Raw genomic sequence first — 16,114 nt, forward strand, 5'->3', positions numbered from 1 at the left:
AAATGAAAATGTCATTTCCGTGTCTAATATATATTTCTATGAAACATGAATCCCTACTTGTGCATACACATTATTATTAAATACCTACCTCCAGATAGGTGAAGGACACCAAGATCAGAAAACCATATATGATTGATTTCTTATTCCTCAAACCATAATCAATTCTATTCAAAAGAAATTAGTAGGCCCAACTAGATAACCTCTAGAGAAATTTAAGATAATTCATCTTTGCAAAAATATGTCAAATCAGAAATTAAAGCAGACTGGCTGAGAAAAAAGACTGCGAGTAGACACAATGCAAAATTGTTCAGCTCACAAGCATCATAAGGAATACAGAGAGATGATACACATATAGTTAGCCTCAAGGTGTCAATGTGTCAATCATACCATCTCAACAATTTCAATCTATTTACTTATTCACTTATTTTTTATGGAAGTAATATTCTGTTGTTTAAAAAGAAAAAGAACAGAAACAGCCAGCAAATATGTTACTAGCCAAGTTCTGCAAGTATTGATTTGAAGAGTTGATCAAACCACAGTGATGCCAAAGACACAAAGACACAGGTTGACAGCAAGGGGGTTCCTCTGTGGGAATATCAGAAGTTAAATGAGGTGCCCTCAGAAGGAAGTGCAGCTGAATTTTTTTACCTGAAGTGAAATCATTTGCCTTATCTACCTTCTTGTCAATTCATGTACAGATATATGCCAGACGTCTGCCTACACCTCAGGCCTAGGTAAAAACACTTTGAAGTCCTCAAATTGTTTTTCTTTTTATGAAAATTACTGGCATAACAACCAGCTTTTAGTAAAAGGAAAGAGAGGTATGTGGCTGATCCACTAAAAAAATCCAGCATCCATACTTTTTCTCTTAATTTCTTAGCCTTTTATTCTTACAGCCTTATTCTAAGGCTTTCAATTAACTGGAAATCTCTGAATTTAAAAGATGGATGTGATTCAAAGAACAGTATAGATCTGTATAGCCCATACAGATCTAAGACACAGACACAGGATGCATAGATTTACCATTGCTGTTTAATAGCACCATATACACATGATGTAAACATAATGCAAATGTAATATAACTTTAGGTGACAGTCTCAAAATGTTTCTTAAAAATTACCCTAGGCCTGTGCGTATATTATATTATATATGTATATCACACCATATATAATACATTATATGTTATTTATATACAGTATTTTCATCTTTAAAATGAACCACGATGCAATTAAGAACTATTCCTCTGTGCTCTCTCTCTTCTTTATACTTGTTTTATATATTTTTTTAAGATTTTATTGATTTATTCATGAGAGACACACACAGAGAGGCAGAGACACAGGCAGAGGGAGAAGCAGGTTCCATGCAGGGAGCCCCATGTGGGACTCGATCCTGGGACTCCAGGATCAGGCCCTGAGCCCAAGGCAGAGCTTAACCGCGGAGCCATCCTGGCGTCCCTCTACTTGCTTTAAAGCTATTGACTACGGTAGGTTTGTATTTTGCTTGAAGTTCCGGCATATGGGAGGGGGTGGTCTGTGAAAGGGGGCAGGAAGAGATTGATGGAAGAGGAGGGCTAGCAGGGAGGAAAGGGAGAAGAACCCTACACACACACACACACACACACACACACACACACACACACACACACTTGTAGCTCAGGAAGGGCCAGGCCCTGAACACATCCCAGCACCCCTCCCCACACCTGAGACAGGGCTTCCCAAAAGTTGCCGGCAGAGCCCCCCTTCTGCCGCGGCCCCGCGGCGCCGCACTGGGTGCCCCCGCCACCCGGGTGCCCGGGACCGTCCTGGGGCCGCAGCCGCGCCAAACTCCCGGGACTTGGGCTCCCTCCCTCGCGCGCCGCCCGCGGTCAATCCCGGGCTCTGCGCGCCGGGCAGCCCAGCCCCGCGAGCGCCTCGGCCTCCGGCAGCCTCCCGAGCTCTCCCGCGCCCAGGGGTTCGCCCCGAGGCTCACGGGCGGAGGCAGGAGCCGGCAAGGAGGGAGCGGGGCGCGAAGGCCGGTTGGCGGGTTTCCTACGAGGGGTCCCCACGACCGCCCTGGCGCGGCCCCCCGCGCCCCCGCCCCCCGCCAGCCCACAGCGCCCCACACTCTCCATTCCGGCCTCGCTGTTTGATGAAGTAAGAGAAGGAGGAAAATGAAGCCGCAGCCTCCTGGGCAGCCCTTACCGCGGAAGCCGCCCTCCTCCTGCCCGAGGCGCCGCTGGTGCAGCGCGGCGGCTCCGCCCGGCTCGGCTCGTCGGTGCAGCGCTCCGCGGGCGCGGGAGCCGGCGGGAGACGCTCGCGTGCAGCCGGGCGGGCGACGAGGAGCCCGCAGCCGCCGAGGCGGGGCCGGGAGCCCCGGAAAGGGGCGCACGAGCCGGGGGCGGCTGCGGGGCGCGCGCGCGGACCGGCGGGCAGCCCCGCGGTGCAGACGGCCGCCAAGCGCCCAAGCTCCGGTGTCCTCCGCTGCCCCCCTCCAACCCCCCCTTCTCTGTACCCCCACTACCCCCTCCCCGGGAGGCAGCTCGCCCGTGGCACTTGCTCTGCCGCGCTGCGCTCTTCCGCGCGGTGCGGGGAATTAACAACGTGATCGTTTTTGCACGGACGAGATGCTAGGTAGTAGGTTGTAACTGCTGAGGCCACCACCTGTCAATTCGGGGAGCGAGGCACAGCGTCCCCGGGGGCTGGCCTCTCCCCGATTCCCTTCCCGTGTCTTTCCCTCCTCCACCTACCTCGCCGACCGCCCGCAGTACTCTGCTGCACGACACTAAGGGAGTTTTGCAAAATAACCCTCGCCTCCCCCAGGAGCTCACGGCATCTCCCTTCCCACCAGAGCTGAAGGATTACGCACAACCCTGCGTGCCTATCCAAAGCCCGCTGCCGAAGATCCCGGTTTGAACCCCACACTCGCCGCCCCCCCGCCCCCATTCATAATCCCAGCGGCCGTCTGCCACTACACACCCTCCCCCTGCCACCCGCGCTCGCTGCGATTCGCCGTCCCTGGAACGTGTCAGTCACTCTCTCTTCATCTGCCATGAATACAGTACTAGAAGCTCCGCAGCCACGGGTTGCACAAAAGGGGATGGGGAGGGGAGCACTCAGCGCTAGTGGCGGGGGGGGGGGGGGGGGATGGGGAGAGCGGTAGGAAAGGGAGCGAGCGGAGCAAATTACGCTGAAGGAGCCGGTACGAGGGTGAGACCCCGCTGCTCCCTGTCGCACGAAGATGCTCCAGAGTGGCTAAGCACGGTGCCACTTGAACCGCTGGGTCCGCTCACCTCCAAGGAGGCGCTCCGCCAAGATAGCCTAGGAGCGGGTCCCACAGCTTGTAAGGACCTAGCAACACGCACCCCGTAGCCTGAAGGCCCCCAGCTTGAAGAGCACAGCTGGGTGGGAGCCTGCCACTTGAGGCGGAGGGAGCAGGAGCTAGGGGGAGCCAGATGTGGGAAGACACAGGTCTCCTTTTCCCCAGTTGTCCAGCTCTTCCAATCAGAGGAAGAGAAGAGAGCTGGCAAGGAAAAGCGAGATGCAGTAACTTTGCATATGAAACTATTACAACTAGCTAGAAACCGCAAAGACTTTAATGGATAAAATTGGCTTATTTCTCAATTTATTCCAATAAACATTATGGCACACCCGTTACGCACTGAGCACAATACACTGGGTCAGATGCTGACATACAGACATGATCAGGGGCACCGACCCTGCACCCAGGAAGCTCTCTGCCTCGTGGGAGAAGCTATTATGGAAGCCCAAAACGGACAAGTATCACATATGACACACAGAAGCACATACTAATTATACTAGTGGAAGCATTTTTCTCTAGTTGGAAGGGAAATGGGTCAGCGAATTTGATCCCTTCTGAACTGTGTAATAAAAAGCAAATAGGACCTTGTCAAAGAAGTGACAGTAACCTTCTGTTGCTCACTCATTAACCCAATCACCTTCACATACCCACACAATGAAAGTCATACCTGAAAGCTTTTCAATGTAGGGACTTAATGGACTCCTGCCCAGTAATCTTTCCCCTTGGTGGTTTTGAAGGAAACATTTTCAAATACTAGCACTTGGAGTGTAGAGCACCCAGTTCTCCACAGCTGAAATGCTGCCTTCTTGGACCTTTTGCTTTATGTTCTATGCCATCTACTTATCTATTAGCTTGAAATTGACCCCAAAGCCAAAATTAATAATAGTGAGGCAATGAGCATGTGGAGGAAAGCCAATAAATCCTGCAATACAGTCATGATTCTGTCACAGTCTTTGTCTCAAAAATGATGACAATACAACCACTTTTTCCTGAACTACAGTGAGGATTAATTAGTCAGACTTATTAAATAGAAACATCCCATTGCCCAAATAGAATGTGAGATAGGACCCTAAATTGTGATTCAACCTGGGAAAAAAAGAATCAGTTTGAGTGACATGCTCCCCCTGTGAATGTTAGAACTTTTAAAGGTATTAGTGATTACTAAAGCACTCAAGGTTACTATACTACATCATCTTCAGAAAAACGTGTCCAAAGGGTTCTGGTTGCAAACAAGGATTAAATGGACTCCTGTATGAAGATGATGTCATCTATTTAAAAATTCTTCCCACTTCTCCATAAGAAATATCTAAACTAACAAAGACAATGGGAAAAAATGTTAAATGCCATTTTAAGCAAAAATTTTACTGACAAATTCCAAACTACTTGTAAAAGTTGCCTAAAAGCAGCTGCATTTGGGCAGAAGTGATACAGAAAAGGTCCAGGAAGAGTCAAAGAGAACCAGCAGTAAGGACTTCAGAAAGTACCAGCAAAAATGCATTTCCTGAAAGTAAAGGGCTTACCTTAAATTGCAAAAGCAGCTGTGTCTCTCCAAAAAAAAATGGAGCAAGAGTCGAACAGGTGAGGCAGAAGAGGCATACAGAGATGAGGAGAAGAGGCACAGAGAGTTTCCAGGGAACCCACTAGCATCAGGCAGCAAAACTATAATCCTTGAGAATAAGGTAATCACTATGAGATGTAGAAGACCTATTCCTTGTCTTTAAGAACTGGGGAGCATAGATCTGTTGGCAGACGATCTCTTGAACTAAATTTACTTCAGAGACTTAGAGGGAGTGAGTCTACAGAAAAGCCATAATTACTGGAAGCGGACTGTTTCTGCAGCAGCAATAAAAGTGAATCTGTAATCTATTGCTGCATGACAAACCACCAAAAACAATGGTTTAGGAGCTACCAATTATTTGCCTACAATTGAATGAAGTGATAAATTGGGATGGGCTCAACTAGGGCGGCTTATTTCTGCTTCACCTGGTGTATCACTCAGTAGGTCTCACTTGCGTATTTGGGCCTCAGAAGGGAGGCCTGGGGCTAGCTCAGGCTTTTTCATGGGGAGTTGGAATAGTTCCCAGCAGCAAGAGAGAGAGAGGGCAGGCTCCAATATTCGTGCTCCTTTGAAGTTTCTGCCTGCATCATGTTTCCAAATGCCCCATTGGCTAAAGTAAGTCATATAGCTAAGTCTAGAGTCAATGTAAGGGGTGGGGGCCACATAAGGGCATGGGTATGCGGAGGTGTCCAATGTTGTGGGTCATTAGTATATAACAATCTGCCACAGAAAGTAAGCTTTTTGATTGAGAGAATAGGAAAGCTATCTTGAAGCCTCCAATTCAGGAGTTTTCTACAAAAGACCATTCAGGAGTGAGTGGTGATAAAGAAGAAACTGGCACAAAAAAAGGATACAAAGATACTATTAGAAAGATTCTGAAAAGGAGCCTCAAAATTACCAAAAGATATGGAAAAAAAGAAAAGTTACCACAGAGCCAATGAAAATAGTGACTATATGTAGTGTTTCTCCAGTGTCTGTGCTCTTATCCATTAAGCTATATTGACTCCCTAAATGGAATATATTTCCCATTATGTTAATGAAGCAATATAATTTAATATGCAATGTGACAACACACAAATGAAGAAACTCAAGAAAGAGGTGAGGTTGAAGTGAGCTGAAACAAATCAGATACGAAGAAGAAAAAAGGACCAAACCATCACAGAAATAAAGACGATATTGGAAGAAACACAGAGGGGAATAAGCACTGTGGATGAGTTAAGAGACAGCAAAGATGTATATAAGAAGAATTGTCAAAATTAAATGAAAATAAAGAGAAATATATTTTTAGGCATTGTATGAAAATGCAAACAATAGATGAAATATGATGCAGAGCCAACATACCTATAATTGGAGTCTCTGAAGAAGAAAATGTTAGCAGTGGGATAGAACAAATACTTTCAAACAAAATTATAAAAGAACTTTCCTGAAATTAATACAGAAGTCTTGAATCTCCATATTGAAAGTAAACACCATGTGCTAAAGAAAATTCATTCATAATGATTAAGCAAAGACATATGCTAACAAATTATTAAAATTTAAATATAAAGAAAGAATCTTTGAAGCAGAAAAGCAAAAAGATCAAGTCTTGTATCAGGAAAAATGAGTCAACCTCACTTCAGTCTCCTCCAAAGCCACATTAATGGGAAAAAACATGAGATTTTCAAGGAAAGAAAGTATGATCTAAGTATTTTATATCCAGCCAAGTTCTTCATCAAGTATGAAGACCATATGTTTAAAACATTAAAAATCAAAGACTTTTCTTTGTGAGCAATCTTAAATGTGAGGAAGCTCTCTTAAAAAGACTCATGGTGAACAATGAATACACTTGTATTCTAAAGTTTAGACTATTAAAAAATGTATTTATATTATAGACTTTGAAACTATATAGACACAAATATTCAGAAGGAAAAGGAAAAAGATAGTATTAATTGGAGCAAGTTCACTGATCGACTCATCTATAACTGCTGAGGTTGAAAATGTCATTTAAAGCTGACATATGGGATCCCTGGGTGGTGCAGCGGTTTGGCACCTGCCTTTGGCCCAGGGCATGATCCTGGAGACCCGGGATCGAATCCCACGTCGGGCTCCCGGTGCATGGAGCCTGCTTCTCCCTCTGCCTGTGTCTCTGCCTCTCTCTCTCTCTGTGACTATCATAAATAAAAAATAAAAAATAAATAAAAATAAAAATAAAAATAAATAAAAAAAATAAAGCTGACATATAAGTTGTACACTAAATGTGCATAACAGCACAAAGATAAACACTAGAAATTTTAATTAATTAATTAATTAATTTAAAGATTTTTATTTATTTATTCACAAGAGACACACAGAGAAAAGAAGAGACACAGGCAGAGGGAGAAGCAGGCTCCATGCAAAGAGCCCGATTGAGCTCCATGCAGAGAGCTCAATCCCCGGTCTCCAAGATCACACCCTGGGCTGAAGGCAGATGCTTAACCACTGAGCCATATAGTCATCCCTAGAAAATTTAATTTTTTAAACAAAGTTTGATAATGCAGAGTCGGAAAGAGAAGGAGATGCATGGAAATTTATCACTGCTTGTAACTAATAATATCTGAAATAATAGAGGATTATGAACATAAAATGAAGACTTAATTATAAAGGTAGCCACTAGAAAGCAAATACATACCTTAACGCACACCTTCCTAAATAGAAGAACTATAAACACATATACACATACATTCACACGCACAAATGTATCCAAGAATTGACAGAGATACTTCTAAATCAATACATATGTCGAGTTATTTTTTAAAAGGATCTTCAAATTGCATTAAAGTCAAACTTTATACTGTAGACAGATATGTTAGAAAGAAAGATTTAGAGTGGTTGATAACAAAAGGAAAGTCAAAGTTTTACCTGAATAATTAATGCCCCATCCACACACACACAAATATAAAGAAATAATAATAAAAAAGCAAGAGTTTGACCTTAATTTCAGACAAGTTGGATTCAGGACAAATAAGTATTGTATAAGACAAGAATGACACTTTATAACACAAAAAGTAAAATTCACAATGAAGATGTGAAAGTTATGAATATCTATGATCCAAATGCACTGTAGCAATTACATATATTACAATACAATAATATATACATATTATATATAATATATATATTATATTACAATTTTACAATATAAGAGATAGACATATAGAAAGGAAATAAAAAATAGAAGAATTTTACTCATCTCCCTAGTCTAAATGTGGATATATCAGATGCTGTACTTTAAAAAGAGTTTTTAATATGTTTTTAAAGGATTAATAGCATATTCATGAAATATGAGCATATATTAAGCCACAAAGAAAACTTTAATAATATCTGAAAATAAGGAATCACAGATGACATTCTATAATCACAATATAATAAGCTAGAAATTAAGAGAAAAATCAGAAAAACAAAAATCTCCATACCTGGAAATACACAACAACAACAAAATACTCTCTTAAGTACTCTTATAACAAAAATTGTAGAGGTTCTAGAAAATAATGATAAATGAAAACACTACTCATCAGAATTCTGTGACACAGCATTAGCTGAATTAATTCAATAAGTACCAACTCAAAAAGATAGAAAAACACTTTAAAAAAACAAGGAAGGGGCACCTGGGTGGCTCAGTGGTTGAGCATCTGCCTTCCACTCACGGCATGATCCCAGGTCCTGGGATTGAGTCCCACATCAAGCTCCCCCCGGGAAGCCTGATTCTCCCTTTGCCTATGTTTCTGCCTTTATGTCCGAGTGATTAAAAAGCATAAGAAATGAATATTTCTAATTAAATTCTATAAGACAACATTGAAATTAAAATCTACCAGTTTGGACATAAAAGAAATTTATAGATCAGTCTTACTTATAAATTCAGAAACCAAGAATGTAAGAATCATGCAACATTAGTAAATTTACTCAGATAATCATATGGAAAGATCTAAAAAACAAAAAACATAGGGTTATTTCTAGAAACATTGAAAAGATATTTGAAAAAGTAAAAAAAAAGTCAATAACCATTCTTGATTTTTTTTAAATACTCTTCTTTATCTAGGAATATATGAATACTTCCTTAATAAGACAATACATCTGTCTCAATATGAAAGCCATGTTTAAAAATTAGACATTAAAGGAATTTCTAATAAAGTAAGGAAAAAGACCATGATGAATTAAAACTATTTTTAAACGTTATTCTGGGGTTATAAGTCAGTGCAAAGAGAAATAAAGATATAAACATTGGAATTTAAATAAAAAGTTTTTAAAAAGATAAAACCTTGGGATGCAGCAAAAAAAAAATATATATATATATATATAAACTGTAATTAAGGCTGTAAAATCATCCCTATTTGTAGAAAATCTGAGAGTATATCTGGAAATAAGATACAAATTTATTTGTTGCAATATTATCTGGAATAATAAAAGATTCGAAACAACACAATTGTTTTTTAACAACTCAAATGTTTTTTACAGTCTTCCAATGGGATACTACTATGCAGATACAAAAAATAAAAGAAAATACACTATGAAAACTTTACAAAACATGTTATTAAGTTAAAAAAAAAAGAGAGAGAGTTTATGCAGATGTCTGGGTGGCTCAATGGTTGAGTGTCTGCCTTTGGCTCAGGGCAGGATCCCGGGGACCCAGGATCAAATCCCACGTCAGGCTCCCTGTATAGAGCCTGCTTCTCCCTCTGCCTGTGTCTCTGCCTCTCTCTATGTGTCTCTCATGAATAAACAAATAAAATTTTTTAAAAAGAGGTTATGTTTAAATAACAAAGGAATAAAATTAAGAATATATATTTAAGGGGCACCTGGATGGCTCAGTTGCTTAAGCCTCTGCCTTCAGCTCATGTCATGATCCCAGTGTCCTAGGATGGAGCCCTGCATGAGGCTCTTTGTTCAGTGGGGAGCCTCCTTCTCCCTCTCCCTCTGCTCCCCACTCATGCTCTCTACCTCAAATAAACAAATAAAAATTTTTTTCAAAAAAAAGAATATATATTTAAGTTACAAAGGGATAAAAGTAAGAATATATATGTCTTAGTTGAACATTCATTTTAAAAATGTCTGAAAGGATACCCAACAAACAAATAAAAGTGGTTACCTCTGGGAGTGGGACAGGATCTGGGGCATGGGTAACCAGCTTTTCAGTGAATTTTTATACTATTTGATTTGAAAATCATGAGAATTATTAGCTATCTAAGTATTAAATAAAATTAATTTAAAAGTCATTAGGCGTAGTGTGAATTATATGTTTTTATCCACCAGCCTCTCTTTAACATTGGGAAAAAATGTGCCGTGTCACAGAACAATAATAGTACTACACGTACTTTCTTTTTGTAAAAAGGTCAAACTAAATTCCACATGCAAGGTATAATCATCTTAGCAGGTGTGATTCATCTGGTTATTTCAGGTACATAATCTTCCTTTTTTATTAATTAATCATACATTTGAGTGTCAAAAGGAATGACAACTTCTAAGGAAATGATGTATTTACCCATAGCCCTTTTTAAGTGCTCTTTTATTAGACTTTAGGCCAAGATGGGTTGACTTTGAAAGCATGAAGCTAAGCCTAGCCCCTAGCTAATGAAAGGGCAGCATCTACAAGTTCAACACTGCTGTTCTCAAACCTCAGTCCTTAAGTGGAAACCAAGAGTCACCCACTTATCATGTCAGCCTCAAGAAGACATCCAACTCATCCCACAGAGAGCCACCTAGCAAAAATCTAAAGTAGGGTCATGGTTGGTACTGGATGAACAAGGTCATGTGTGGTCTAGGAAATTGCAGATTTGCTCTGGTTTCACATCTGTGACACATTCTTTGGAAAAGTGAATTTAAACAGACTGTGACCTATTTTGAAGTAAAAACATAGCTTGAAGGCAATTCAAATCTTCATGTCTCTTTGTCTTCTTGTAGACAACCTACCTCGTAAATAAATTTCAATTCTTCCCAGTATTCTAAGCACTATATAGATTGTGATGCAGAAAGTTTGAAAGTCCACTAATTTCATCTACAAGACCCAGAACAGTAGTGGCGTTACTCAAGTTGACAGTCTTCACTATATTGGGATATACAGTAGTCTCCTGGCAGTAGAATTTGCTAGGATTTTATATAGTCTTGAATATGTGGTTATTCATGATATGTACAATAATATGTACTCCAGAGAACTGTTGGAAGATTGAGAGAGAAAATACACTACATAAAGCACTTGGCATAAATTGGATTCATTCACTTATTTCCAGACTAGTGAACAGAATCAATTTGGTTGGCCATAATGAAACCAACCCAATCTTCCTATCTTTTACATAGTAATTAAGTCATTATTTAAGAACTTGGAGAATTCTTAACTTGACTTTAAACCTCAGTCCTATAATGACTTAAAACTTGCATTTTCTTAACATTTCCATGAGAATTTATAGTAATGAATTTTCGCCAAATGATTTTGGGTAGTAACTTCTAGTCTGGACACAAGCACTATTAACCCTACAAATGACAAACAGTAGTGTGACAAATATCAATTTGAATGTAGCATATTTAGCTCCAATGAGCTCATTCACACATCATCAGATGAACTCTGTGGGCAGGGAAGTGCAGAAAATATCCTCATTTCTAATGGTAGCATTAAAAAGTAAACTTTAAAAAAAAGAAAAAAGGAAAGTTTGTTTAATGATCAATATTATAAAAGAAGATTTTGCTCCGTGTTCATTCATTCATTTAATCAACATTCATCAAACATAAAACACATATTGAACATTCTCATGTCCCATGAACAATGCTGAGTACCTAGAATATAGTGTTGAACAGGATGAGTGCCTAGACTGCCAATGACTATCAAGTGTCACACTGAGGTTCTGACTAGTCCAAAAAGAATCTGCCAAGGGACTTTCAGCTGAGCATCTGGTTTTTGCTAGCTTTTCTATAGAAAGCACAGCTATAATCTGGCTGTAGTGGCTTAGAGTTAAGGTGCAGATGTTCAAGTTCAATTGTGAATTAAGGCATGGCAAAAACTAGTCCATGTTTCTGGTTATTGAGCCCTGGTCTTCTGCAGCTACATAGTAATTGTCTTAGCTTGAGCTTCCATAACAAAATAGTATAGATTAAGTGACTTAGCTAGCAGTTTACTTCTCACAGTTCTGGAGACTTGAAAGTCCAAAATCAAGGTGTCAGCAGGGTTGGTGCCTGGTGGGAGCTCTCTCCTTGGGTTGCAGGTGGCCCCTTTCTCATTATATCCTCACATGACCTTTCCTCAGTCATGACAGGACTGAAGAGGAGGGATGGGGAGAGTAATGCAAGCTCTCTAGCCTCTTATCAGGGCATTAATCTCATCATGAGGGCTTTACCCTCACGATCCTATCTAGACCTAATTAGTTTTCAAAGCCCTCATCTCAAATACCATTACACTGTGGGGGAGGGCTAAGGCTTCAACACATGTATTTGGGGTGGAGGAAGTCACATTTCAACCCATAGCAGTGACCAAGGGACTCACTCAGTCCCAGGACTCTCGGATCACACCCTGAGCTGAAGGCAGATGCTCAACCACTGAGCTACCCAGGCATCCCTATGTAGTAAATTTAGATAGCAAAGAGAGTATGCCTTAGAGTACACCAATGCTTAAAATCCAAGGAGATAACCAGAATAGAGCTGGAGATCAGTGTCAAAAGAGCTAGAAAGAGAACCAAGAGAGGAAGTGATAGTATTAGGAGCATGTGAGTAAACAGTTCAAAGAAGGAAAGAACTCCCAGTCATGTCAAATGCTGGTTTTGTTCAAATAATATAAGGATGGAAAATTGAACAGTTTTTGTCCACGTGGCAATCGCTGATGGCTTTGACAATATTCAGAGTTCGGGAAGGAAACTTGAAGAGGGTGGATTCAAAAAAGAATGAAAGGGGGCAGATAAGTGGATACAATGATTTTAGGCAGGTCTTCTGAGGACATTTCTATATACAGGACTGAGGCAGTAGCTGGAGAGGCAATTTTATTAGAACATTTTTGTGTGATCTCTGATCATAATCCAGCAGCCTGGAAAAACTGATGAAGCAATAAGGGGACAGTTGCAGGAACAACATCATGGAAGAGTAAAGAAGGAATAAGATATTTTGCATCAAGGCAGGGAGCCTTAGCTGGGGGCAAGGACAATCTATCCATTCAACTGGGAGTGAATTTGTAGTCTATGGATAGAGTTATAAGTAGCTAAAAAGATGTATGGTGGTATTATGTGGAAGTATTATAAATATGCCTATCTTCTCAATAAAAATGAGGGATGCAGAGTCCTCCACACAGGATGAAGAGGCCTAAGGTATTAGATGTTTGGGACAAGAGAAGGAAAGAAAAATAGCGATCTATTAGACTGGAGAGTGAATTAACTAGGAAAATATGGATTTGTCTCCACGAGGACTGCCTTGACATTAATGGTCATAAATGTAACGTGAGAACAGTCAACATCATTGCGCATTTTTCTTCAGGCACATTCAGCTGCCCAGATGCAGACACAGGGGAGATGATGCTGGATTAAATCAAAATTCAGTTTTACCAAGTCAATACAAAAAGTCAATAGTGTAAATCAGGGAGTAAGCCTAACAATTAACAATGGTATCCAAGCTGGCAAAGAGGGAATGAATGACATAAAAAATAAAAAGGATAGTAAATGGGTGTGATTTTTAAAAAAATGTATTGGAGCTGAAACAGTTCAGCAGAGGAGAAACTGAATCCTTGAAAGGAAACATAACTTGCCAAAATCAACCTGAAATAAAAATTAGGCATAATATACAATTGACCCTTGAACAACATGGATTTGAACTGTGCAAATCCACTTATATGTGGATTTTTTCAAGAAGTATTGCTGACATTTTTGTACATTTAAAACTTCTTTTCTTTTAATTTGGTGAGCACCTTGAAGACAGGAACTGTTTATTGGAGGCTGATTCACCTAGTAGGAGACAATTGAAGCAGAAAATACTAGATTTATTTATTTATTTATTTATTATTTATTAATTTATTTATTTATTTTAAACACTAGTTTTAAAGTCAGACGGATTTGGGATTAAGACTGTTTTGCCACTTACTCGCTGTGAATTTGGAGACTCAATTTCCTTATCTGTTAAAGGAGGAAAATACTTCCCACATAGACTGTGGTGAGAATAATAGGTAATATAAGCAAAGTCTCTAGACTATTAAGTAGCACATAATTGTTATTCTTTTAACAATTGTTACTATTATTGCTATTCTTGATAACTGTATCCTTAAAACAATTAGCCAAGTACTTTAAGGGACCACAGTAAGGGCCCACTTCACTTAGCAGTATAACATATTCCTATTCCATAATGATATATTGCTATACCAAATATCTATGCATAACTTCTTTTTTTAAAGATTTTATTTATTTATTCATGAGAGACAGAGAGACAGAGAGAGAGAGAGAGAGAGAGGCAGAGACACAGGCAGAGGGAGAAGCAGGCTCCATGCAGGGAGCCTGACGTGGGACTCAATCCCAGGTCTCCAGGATCACACCCTGGGCTAAAGGCAGTGCTAAATCGCTGAGCCACCTGGGCTGCCCTATGCATAACTTCTACTATTGTCTCCAGTACTATATTTTTCAAAAGTTTAGAAAATTTGTATTCTTATACAAATATAAAGTAAGCATGTTTAAATATTTTATTTAATTCAATTAATAAGGGAACTAGTGAAAAATCCACAAAGTAATCTCAGTTCCTACCAAATTGTAAAATAATATGGTCAAAAGAAGGTCAAGCCCAACACTATACTGAAAGTACACTAAGTAATCTCTCTTGCCTATTCCCAAATTTAGGGTAATTCTTCTAATAGTCTCCCCTTTGGGGATTATAAATAAACTCCAAATAACATTCATGAGCACAAAATAGCTGGGCTCATTAACTTTGGTCTGATTGTTTACATAGGTGCAAAAAAGAATGTCAATAGCCACATGGCCTCCTTGAGTTTACTCTGCCAATCTAAAGCTGCACAGTTTTGAGCAACTAAATATGAGATAACTGACTTCTGTCTGGAGATTTTTGTAAGGAATCTTGTATTGAATTCTTAAAAGTCTCCTATTTTCCTTTTTACCCTGAGACTAGGAAGCCAAGATTGAGATAACCTCCCTCTCTCCAGATTTTATCTGCAGTACCTATAAATTTGGGAGAATATATATATTTTTGAAGGTTTTCAAAAATTGCTAAGGAGTGGCCTGACACGGAGTATCCTTTTTTTTTAATCACCTCTGAGATTGGAATTCTCTAGTCCAGATACCAACCCAGTTTTCTTAGGAGGCCTATGAACACATTGGATTCTCATATAAGATTGATCCTTGGTCCTTATTTGTGAGTTTATTGTACTTGATAAAATGAGATTTGTCAAGTACAGCATGCAGGCATGGCCTTGGTTGCATAACTGAATTGTTCAATCATATGCTGATAGAAAAGAACAAAGGTTATTATTGAATATATAAACAATACATATTGCCATTGAAAAGTCAGAAGATGGGGGCACCTGAGTGGCTCAGTTGGTTAAGTGTCCAATACTTGGTTTCAGCTCAGGTCATGAGCTCAGAATCGTGAGATTGAGCCCTGAGTCAGGCTCCACACTGGGCATGGAGCCTGCTTAAGATTCTCTCTTTCCCTTTGCCCCTCCCCCTGTCTAAATAAATAAACAAATTTTTAAAAAGAGGGAAAAAAAAGAAAAGTAAGAAGACTAGTAAAAGTTTTTTTCTGAATTCTGAGGGGTATCAAATACTATTCAAAAACATTTCATTTCAGTTTATAAAAGCATAGTTTCCCAAATGGGTTAGAAATAAGCTTCTAAGGAGAGAAAAAGGACTTCTTCATATATACATTTAAAAAGAGAATGTTAAAGGTACTATCAGCAATAATCCAAACAAACACCGATTCAGTTTCCTTCTTCAGGCCTATGGTGTTGATCTGGATGTTTTGTCAGCAGTCAGCTTTCAGATGTACATCGACTTCCAGACTGGAAAAAGTCTTAAAGATATTGACTCAGTCTGAAAATTATCTAACCGAAATAAGCTTGGAGGCCTGTACACAACAGTTTATTTTTTTACACACCAATTATTAAGACTATTTGATACAGTCCTTTCTGCAAGGCTCTAAGTCTGTCCATATATGTTGAAGACACATATTGTAGCCTGTAGCTTATATAGTAGGATCTTTAAGCAAGTATCTAAAGAAAGCAAAAACCTATTTGAGAATGAAACTGAGTGATTGTAGTTATTTTAATCCAAGGACCAATAA

The 16,114-nt window shown here is 39.8% G+C and overlaps 1 protein-coding gene across 1 annotated transcript in view; it reads right to left on the reverse strand.

Annotated features, from left to right (window-relative positions):
* PDE4B (phosphodiesterase 4B) overlaps positions 1 to 2,843 on the reverse strand; it is a 542,770-nt gene extending 539,927 nt beyond the window's left edge. The window contains 1 exon segment of the mRNA XM_049110336.1: positions 2,726 to 2,843. The gene's annotated coding sequence lies outside the window, so the exon portion shown is untranslated.
* Between the last annotated feature and the right edge of the window lie 13,271 nt (positions 2,844 to 16,114).

This window comes from Canis lupus, chromosome 5 (assembly GCF_003254725.2).
Source record: "Canis lupus dingo isolate Sandy chromosome 5, ASM325472v2, whole genome shotgun sequence".
NCBI classification, from domain to species: domain Eukaryota; kingdom Metazoa; phylum Chordata; class Mammalia; order Carnivora; family Canidae; genus Canis; species Canis lupus.